Below are 9,942 nucleotides of genomic sequence, written 5' to 3' on the forward strand. Positions count from 1 at the left end.
GGAAAGAGGGTATCAGCTTAATCTCAGAAGATGATGAATAACTGAATACAACTTACAAAGCACTAACATCACATAAGGGGTCAACTTAAACAAGCATTAGTGCGAGAACAAGGCATTCAGAACTGTCGCTTTAAGGCACAAAAAGGAGAACAGTCTATCAAACCTACCAGTGTTTTTTACCTTTCCTGCATGTTTTTTAGGAAAGTATTTGATATGAAAATATCCCTTAGTAAAAATACAAAGACACATCCGTAAACTTTACTTTAACAGGAAAAAGGTGACCAGATACCTCCAAATCAATAGCTCTCGTTACGCTGTTACTTATTGTTATACATTTGTGACGTCACAAAGAAGCGATCGAGCTTACATCCGCTTATGAGTAAGGGTTCTTGTAAACATTTATTTTTACACTGCCGTTTGAATGATGAAATTTGTAACAGCATACATTCATCCGCAAAGGATTCAACTGAAAACAGCTTTTACTTTAATTTAAATCAAAGTGAACAGTAAGTGGCAGAGGTAGGTGCTATGTGAGAGAGAATGCTGCAAAAAAACAGACAGATAGGCGAAAGTGACAGAAGGAATGACCGACGTTCAGTCTCCGACAGATAAATGGGGCAAAAAACAGAGTTACTGACACTATAGGAAAACTGGCGAGATTTCAGCGAGAAAGTGACGCTGTCTCGCGATTGGCGAGAGACTCTTTTTATCCGCTATCAGTGACGATTTCGTAATTCTCACTTCGTGAGCAGTGAGAAATGCACTCCTTGATGAGAATCGAGAATGATAATGGAATCTCATCGGTGAGACTGGAAATGTATCAATGCACCTGTCTTTTTGAGATGAGTGTATACATAATGTATCAATGTGAGTGTGGCATTATCTGTACTTCTATTGTGTCGATAAGGAAATTGGTACGGGTCAAATTAGGAATTGTGTATTTAAGGAGGTGGTTGCGAACAATGCGTTCAATCAAAACACTTCATTTTGATGGATGTTAATGCCATTGGTCGATAATCAGTCAGGGAAGCAGGTTTCAAATTTTTGGCAATAGGGCAGACGATGGAGTTATTAGTAGGGCATGACCATTCAAAAACCACTTCAATAATGTACTCATTGCCCTTGGTTTGGAACCCTTTCATTTTTCAAGTACATGTAACAAGTGGTAATGTGCAAGTTCAACGAAATGGAACCGGATACCACAAACCATAAAATATTTACTTCTTAGGCTGATATATAGAAGGACAATGCTTTTTCATAATACGCCTTCTTCAAATGGCTAATTAACACCATCATGTAGGGTGCAGTATGTTTTACATGTTTAGTTCCAATAACGTTCCGAGACAAAATGCACCCTGATAAGATGTGAAGATTATGTCAGAAATAGCACGCCTAAAACCATAATATCAATAGACACATTCACACAAACCGATGCCGCAGGAAACAAATCTTACTCTAACTATTCCTAATGCCTTTCTTTAGTATAATTTCACAGCTTATTCTTAAAGTTATTAATATATAACGGCGCTGGGAGCTGTTTAATTTCATAAAAGTTCATGAAGTGAACAAAGAAGAGAGTTTTGAACAGATGTAGTAAACAAGTTATATATATATATATATATATATATATATATATATATATATATATATATATATATATATATATATATATATATAATATTTGTAGTATGACGTAAGTTGAACAACTGAAATTGATGAGCGCATGAGTTAAAACTGTGTTCTTGCAAAGGTTTTCTTTAAACTGCAATGCCACGCATGTCGCATGATGGTTAACTCAAATGCATGACTCCGACAGATCTAGTTAAATGGGAATTACCAATTCTGAATGAAGCTATCTGCGGCCAGTTGAAAGGAGTATGGCCTCTTATGTGCTTCGACTGCCAGTATTAGGCCATTCGTCGACGCCATTAAGAATGGTACATGAAGTGTAAACAACAGGTATGCCATGTTCCCAACGGCGTATCATAATTAAAACCTTAGACGAAAGTAGTTTTGTTCCGACATATATCGTTTGGCAGAGCCTGCACTTTTCTATTCGTCTACAACCTTGTCTTTATTAATCAAGCTTTGGTAATGAGAAATTGGTACCTACGAAAAACGCAACAAGCAGAACACAGGCATGTCAAACTCAAAACGAAGGAAGGATATATGCGGGTCCATTAATGAAGATCTCACTGCCAGAATACCATTACATAACGTTCACGCTAGTAGCAATAACACCAGCAGACCATTGGCCACCAATCCTAACCAAAGACGCACTATAAGCAGTCCTTTGATGTGCTGGTTCTTTGACAGATTCTGATACCGCGATAGACACGTACCATGACTGACTGTCCCGTGGACATTTGGTACACCCCGTGGACATTTGGTACACCCCGGACCATTGAGACCCACTGAGGATGCAGGGGCGTTTCCGTTGTCAACAAGCAAATGACACGTTAGAGAGCTTGTCAGCAGTCTCGATCACAAAAGTAGTCGGACAGCTATTGTTCTCGACAGAGAGACAAAATTTACTTGTTCATAGTAGCCTTCACCCCCTTGACGTTAACGTTGTTGGCATATTTACCAAGGCAACACCCCTCTGCCTAACATTCACATGATGGGAAAACCATAGTCCAAAGCAGATAAGAAAGTCAGTGTTGGTGTTACCTCGGTAGCACATTTTTTTTATTTATTTATTTATTCAGCTTTGACATGAAGTCAGGATGAGTCGCACAGGTGACTGACACCTATAAAAAAGCAACCCTCCACAAAAGAAACATATTTTACAAGTTACACATACAAATTAAAAACAGAAAAGACAAACGATTTAAGATATATTCAAAAATATAACAATAATAAAAATATACGAAAAATTTCAAAACAGAACAAAACAAAACAAAACAGAGAAATTAACAGAGACGGCAACTTTTCCAGTGGCACTTTCCCACCCAAGTACAAGTGTTATCAGGATAAAATTTATCATCGTTTAACAGACCCGTGTAATATTTTAATAATATAGACATGTATTACCTAACACTTATTGAACATTTGCCATGAAAGGGCATTACACTATATGAGTAAAAAGCTCTATTAAAAAACGAATGACGAATACATTCAGTTTTAAAACGTGACATCTTCATTGAAGTATCATCAGGGGATTTGAATGTGAAAAACTGACTTAAATTTAAATCATACATACCAATAAAACATTTAGCTAAAAAGACACAGTCATTTTATTCTCTCCTGTAGCTCAACGGGAGCAAATTGAAATTGATCATACGCTCTTTGTGATTCATCTCCTGGGGATATCCCAGAATATATTTTGTCGCTCTCTTTTGGACACTGTCAAGATGTAGCAATGATTGCTTTGTCGTGACAGTCCATGACTCGGATGAATAATCGAGAATACTACGGACAAGGGATAAATACAGTTGGAGTTTCATTTTAGTTGAACAGGTGTGGCCACATGTACGTTTAATCAGTCCAAGCATGCGGTTTGCTTTTGTAACAGATATATTGATATGCTTATCCCATGACATATTAGAAGAAACTTCAACTCCAAGATCACGGATGCTGTCAACTTTTTCCAGGGAAACACCATGCTTTGAATAGATATAGGTAATGGGTGCGTTTTCTACTAATGGTAAGGAGCTTGCATTATTCAGCATTAAAAAGCATGCTCCATTTCTCACTCCATGATACAAAATTGTTGGTATCATCTTGCAGTTTTAGACAGTCAGAAATGTTGTTGATTCCATTGATACATTTAGAGTCATCTGCAAAAATTGCAACCATTGTGTTTGAACTAACATGGTTTGGTAAATCGTTAATATATAACAGGAACAACATTGGCTCCAGTATTGAACCCTGGCGTACTCCAGACGATGCATTACACCACTCTGATTTTGAGCCCTCTACAACAACTCTTTGTTTTCTATTTGACAAATATGCAGTGAGCTACCGCAGTAAAGTGCCATGAAAGCCAAATGAATTGATTTTGTGGATAAGAAGGTCATGTGGAACGGAATCGAAGGCCTTTGAAAAGTCGAGATATATTATATCGGCTTGCCCTGACCGGTCGAGGATTTTCCGTACATGATGAAATATTTATACAGGTTGTGTAGTTGTGGAACGCCTTTTAGTGAAACCACGTTGCATGTGATGGAGAAATGGTTCAATATGTGGATATATGGAGTTAAAAATACATCTCTCGAAAACTTTGCTACAAATACACAACAAGGATACAGGTCTGTAGTTAATGACCTTTGATTTGTCAGACTTTTTGTGCACCGGAATAACATAAGCTGAAAGCCATTCATCGGGTAGTGCACCTGTTTCTATTGATTTGTTGTATAGTGAACACAATGAAGGTGCTAAGTAATAGAGAACAACCGACACCGAGGAGGCCCTCGGCGATTCGAAACAAAGAACCACCGAGGGGGAGGTTGTTCTCTTACTTAAACCAAGATCCCAAACGAACTCTGACTGAATGAAAAGCCTTATTTGCCAATAAGACAACAATATTAGATTACTGTTTGACAAAGTGACTCAAGATATTTCGATAAATCAATTAGTATTGCTCATTCTGACAGCAAAATTTGTATGACCACCCCTGTCAGTGAAATGACCTAATCTTCATTATTCAGCAGGTAATTCTACAACTCCCTGCTGTTTCTTACAACAGGTGTTCGCATTGCTACTATGAAAATTATGTAACAGGTCACTTGTACCCACACTGTGTCGTCGTGCAGGTGTTAATTCATTATTTATTCATGTGTTCGCCACGTGTGTAATTTTGAAATCATGCCACGCAATTTACGAGTCAGAGTAGTTGCCGAGAATTGAGTGGGCAGGTAAGATGTCTGACCAAGACGAGAATATTTTTCTGACGCAAAACACATTCAGAGAAGTGCAGTCCAGTAGTATGTCTAGTGAAAATATGGGATTTTCTCTCAGGAGCTTTCTTGAGGAATTTGATAATTTGCTGTCAGTTGAGAAAAAAGCTACCACACACGGTAGTGATTACAAAGAGTTTCCATATCCGAATGATAGAAAAACACCAGTAACAGAACATAAAACAGGTTCTAGTAAGGTTGCCGGCGACAAAGGTTTACGCGTTGGTACGTTGCTTAGCGATAGTGATTTGGAAAAAAAATTATCGGGAAAATATTCCAAAAAACACAATGAAAAAATTACAATGGTCAGTGCAGTTGTTTGAGACTTGGCGTAAAGAACGGAACAGGAGAATTGTGGATGGCAAGACTGCCCATCTGAGTCTTGTAGAACCATCAATTAATGAAATGACTAATGATGAAATGAATTTCTGTTTGACAAGATTTGTGCAAGAAGTGAAAAAACGCGACGGCTCGGACTTTCCAGGAAATACTTTGTACGAGATTGTGATGTCCATTCAGAAATACGTCTGTGAAACAGTTAGAGACGTCAGGTTTATGAATGACCCGATTTTTAAAGATTTGCAAAGAAGTTTAGATTGAGCAATGAAACAATATGCAAAGAGAGGGCTAGGGATGCACAGAAGGCAGGCTCAGGTAATTAGCGTTAGCGAAGAAAACATTGTGGCAGAAGAAGCTTCTGGGAGATCATAACCCTCAAACACTACTGGACACTCAAATATTCCTATTTGGCTTGCATTTCGCTCTTCGTGGTGGAAAGGAACATCGAAACCTGCGCCACGTCAATTCACAAATCCAATTAAAAGTCGATGCTCAAGGTGTTAAGTATCTTGAATAACGTGAGGACGTATTTGAACCATGTAAACGTGCTCCAAAACATTGACACAATAACTTTTAACGCAGAGTCAAATATCAATGTCTTTAGTGACTAGATGGCAGCCACACTGGGAGCTGCAGCTGATCAAACGTCAAGCGTTCTCCATCGGAATTTTTCATCGAAAGATGAAGTACAAGCAGGCAATGAACAGGAGGAAGGTTTTCATATCAAGAATATGCTGACTGTAATTGATGGCGTTCTTCTGAATGTCGGTATGATGATTGGATAGGGTATTTTTTATAATACCGAAGGGAGTACTTGAGAATGCTCCTTCTGTTGGATTGTCTTTGATCATATGGTTGGTTTGTGGAATATATTCATTGCTTGGAGCTCTGGTGATGTCAGAGTTAGGCACATATATTAAGAAATTCGGAGGCGAATTCATTTTCATCTATGAAGCATTCGATCCTCTCCTAGGGTTCCTAAACTTATGGATTTCAATGGTCATCCTGGAGCCCATCACCAAAGCAATTGTACTGTTAGTTTGTGCTGATTACATCGTTTATCCACTGTTTTCAGAATGCAACATCAGCCCTGAGTTACCAAAACGTCTTGTAGCTCCAGCAGCTCTGTGTAAGTAGAAAGCGCTCTCTTTGTAGTGATGCTTAGCATAAGAAAATATGTCATTATATGAATAATGTCTTACTAGCAAAGAACCAGACAACAGTATTAATTGGCATGATAAAATATCCTTATCACAGTGTACATTAGTTTGATAAGTATGCAAAAGCAGGTACAGTCAGAAGACGTAAGTTAATATTTCCTTTTCAGATACATACACATTGTTGACTAAAAAGTCATGTCATTTTCAACTTTCTGGTACACCATGTTTTCTTGACATTCCTGAATTGCATTGCAACGGAATGGACTGCGTGACTTACAAACCTCCTCTCCAATACCAAACTGTTTGCGACAGCCATCATTATCGGAACAGGCTTTTGCTACTTAGAGACAGGTATGTCAGAGAACTCAACATCTCATCAATTGTACTATAACTCCAGTCACAATTTTGAGCATTGACGTTTCGATTGTGCAAAAACAGTAAAGTCCGCCAGCTTTGTTTACAAAAGTCTGGCAGTATGGAAATTGAGAGCTACAGGTCAACTTATATTGAACAGAAGGAAATGGCCTTTACCGGACAAATTCATCATTAAACAGATCAGTAGGCCAGATCAATAAACCAGCTGCCAACATTCCTGATTACTTGAATTTGTGAATCAATTGCCACCGTTTAAGGGAGGGTGTTAAAACCATCATCCAATGAAATTTCACAAACAGCATAAACGTTGCCTGCTTGCATGTCGTCATGTCGTGAAACATTGTTTGAATACCCTATATGAGTGATTCCAAGATTTTAAAGCCTGTAGTGATCACGAGGTACAAATAACACGTGGACTCACGATTGCCAGTCGCAATGGTGTGTCGTGGAAATCACGATTTTCAATTATCAGTGAACATTTTCGATATTAATTCAGACAGCTTTAAACCACCCATAACATGTTATGCTAGGATTGACGAATGCTTTAGCTTGTACTTGTTTCTTATTTAAGGAAAGAATCAACTTTATTCACGCCTCGACTTATCATAGCTTTTGGATGCAAGAAGAGGCAAAGAAAGCTACTTAATGTCTAAACTCGTACCTCTTAGCTTGCAACATTTTCAATAAACTTGAAATCATTTTTAACTATTAACAAAACAGTCCTGAGGCTCCCTTCTAGCAAATTAAATTGCATCGTGAGTCCGCATTACAAGCCACGAGGTAAACAGCGTGTAAGCAAAAGTTTTGACGAGTTTAGAGCGACTGAAACTGAGAGCAACGGTGCAGTGAGAAATCCGAACTTCGCCCTTTTTATTCATTCTTTTCACCGATATTGTGATTTTTGCCCGCCCCGCAATACGACTAGAAAATGATGCAAGAAACCGCTCGAAAAACAATTGCTTCATAAAGATTTCCTACACTCTCATCTGGGCCACCGAGCCAGCATTGTGGTGCCACTACTAGATAAACAAACGGAACCAACAACAGGAAGTCAGTGCATTGTTGTGTAAACTTTGCTCAGCTCAGATGAGTTATAGACAGTCAGTTTGCTATCGCGTCTCAAACGAAAGTCTGTAAGTGTAACCACAGTCGCTCGAGAGCTATTCAGCTCTGGGACTATTCGCCCCATAGACGAGTATACAGAAGCGAGAAATACCCCCCTCGAGAGCTATTCAGCTCTGGGACTATTCGCCCCATAGACGAGTATACAGAAGCGAGAAATACCCCAAGTCAGGAAACAGAATGGCGATAAAAACCGCGCCATGTAACATTCCGTGTCCGATTTCACTGTGAAAATTAGCAAGTTCATCTATCATGCAACCGTCGATCGCTCCCTATCATTCTAAAATTTCATACCTGATACTTATCTGATTCAAAAACGCTTGTTTCGTGTGATTTTCGGCCGAATTCGACGGACTCCTCGCCAAAACCTGGGGGTGAGCAACATTCCGGTCACCTCTTGGGTACCTCCACTTTACTGACGTTTGCGCCGCCTACCCATGAGGGATGACTGGAATGTTGCTCACGCTTATGTTTTGGCCAGGTGTCTCTCGAACTCGGCCGAAAATCACAGGAAATGAGCATTTTGTAAGCAGATGAAGTATCAGGTATGAATTTTCGTGTGATTTTCGGCCCAGTTCAGAAGACACGTCGCCAAAACATAAGGCATGAACAACCTTCCAGTCACCCCTCATGGGTACGCGGCGCTAACGTCAGTAAAGTGGAGGTGCCCAACGTCCACTGTAAGGTGACCGGAATGTTGCTCACGCTTATGTTTTAGCGACGTGTCCGTCGAATTCGGCCGAAAATCACACGAAACGAGCGTTTGTGAAGCAAATCAAGTACCAGGTATGAATTTTGAGAGTGATAGGGAACGGCCAACGGTTACATGATAGATGAACTTGCTACTTTTCACGGTAAAATGGAACGTCGAAGATGACATGGTGGCACAATCCCTATACGAAATAGCCATTTCATTTCCTGACTTGGGGTATTTCTCGCTTCTGTATACTCGTCTATGGGGCGAATAGTCCCAGAGCTGAATAGCTCTCGAGCGACTGTGGTGTAACTGCTTTTTTGTAGTTTAGAACTTGGCAAAAGGATGTCTTACATTAACACCTGCTGACAAGTAAATAGGCCCAGGGGTCATACAAATGGTTAGTTACAACAACCACTTTGATGGACTAGGTAAAAGTTTCGGAAAAGACGTAAAAACATTGGACTGATCTAACATTTGTGGAAAAATATCGAGAACAGTAGAATTAGTGGATGTGTTCTATTCCCAACAGGCCAGTTTCTGTGTGGGGAAAGGTTGGAATAAATGAACTAAGCTTCATTGAAATTAATGTTTTATCAACTTTAAGAATACCTTTTTTAAGTAGATACAAGCCATTTTAACAGCCTTTACATAGGAGGCAAAGAAAGCTACCTATTATCTAAACAAATAAAACTTGGAAAGTTAATTATGAAAGGAGACATCTGTATCTGTCTTGAGGTGTCGTCGGGGAAGTATTCTCGCTAGGTAATGCTAGAGGTACACGAAAACTTGAGCTGGACTATTTGGGGAAGGCGTCCTCAAACTGAAGCCAAAACATGCCGCCAGTGTGTATTTGAAGAAATTTCCCGCGTCGATATGTCGAAAAAAGAGAAATAATGAGAATAGAATCATACCGGTGCAGTGCCGTTTTTATCCCCTGCCGATCTTATCCCCACACATACTTCGCCGGGCATAGATTGGCCGCTTCAGCTACCGAATCGTACTGTTGCTGATTTTGACCCTCGTCATAAAATCAAAACTATTGTTACATTAGTAAATTATGCATTGATATTTAATGTTGAATTTTCATTCTCAATTGTATTGAAATATTTTGTACTTTTAAGAATTGATAAAAATAAAATGTGTGAAAATCTGTCCATGGTGCTATGACTATTGATTCTTCAGTGACTAGCCAAAATATCAGCATTTTTCTAAAGGGAGAAAGACATGAAAGTCTCAACATGACAAAAAGTGACGTCCAGAGACATTCATATAACAGACGTTAAAGGCTTAACACATTCCAATTACCATGCTAGGAATATTTTTGCATCAAGTATGACAGGCGTAAATATTA

This window comes from Ptychodera flava, chromosome 13 (genome assembly GCF_041260155.1).
Source record: "Ptychodera flava strain L36383 chromosome 13, AS_Pfla_20210202, whole genome shotgun sequence".
NCBI lineage: Eukaryota > Metazoa > Hemichordata > Enteropneusta > Ptychoderidae > Ptychodera > Ptychodera flava.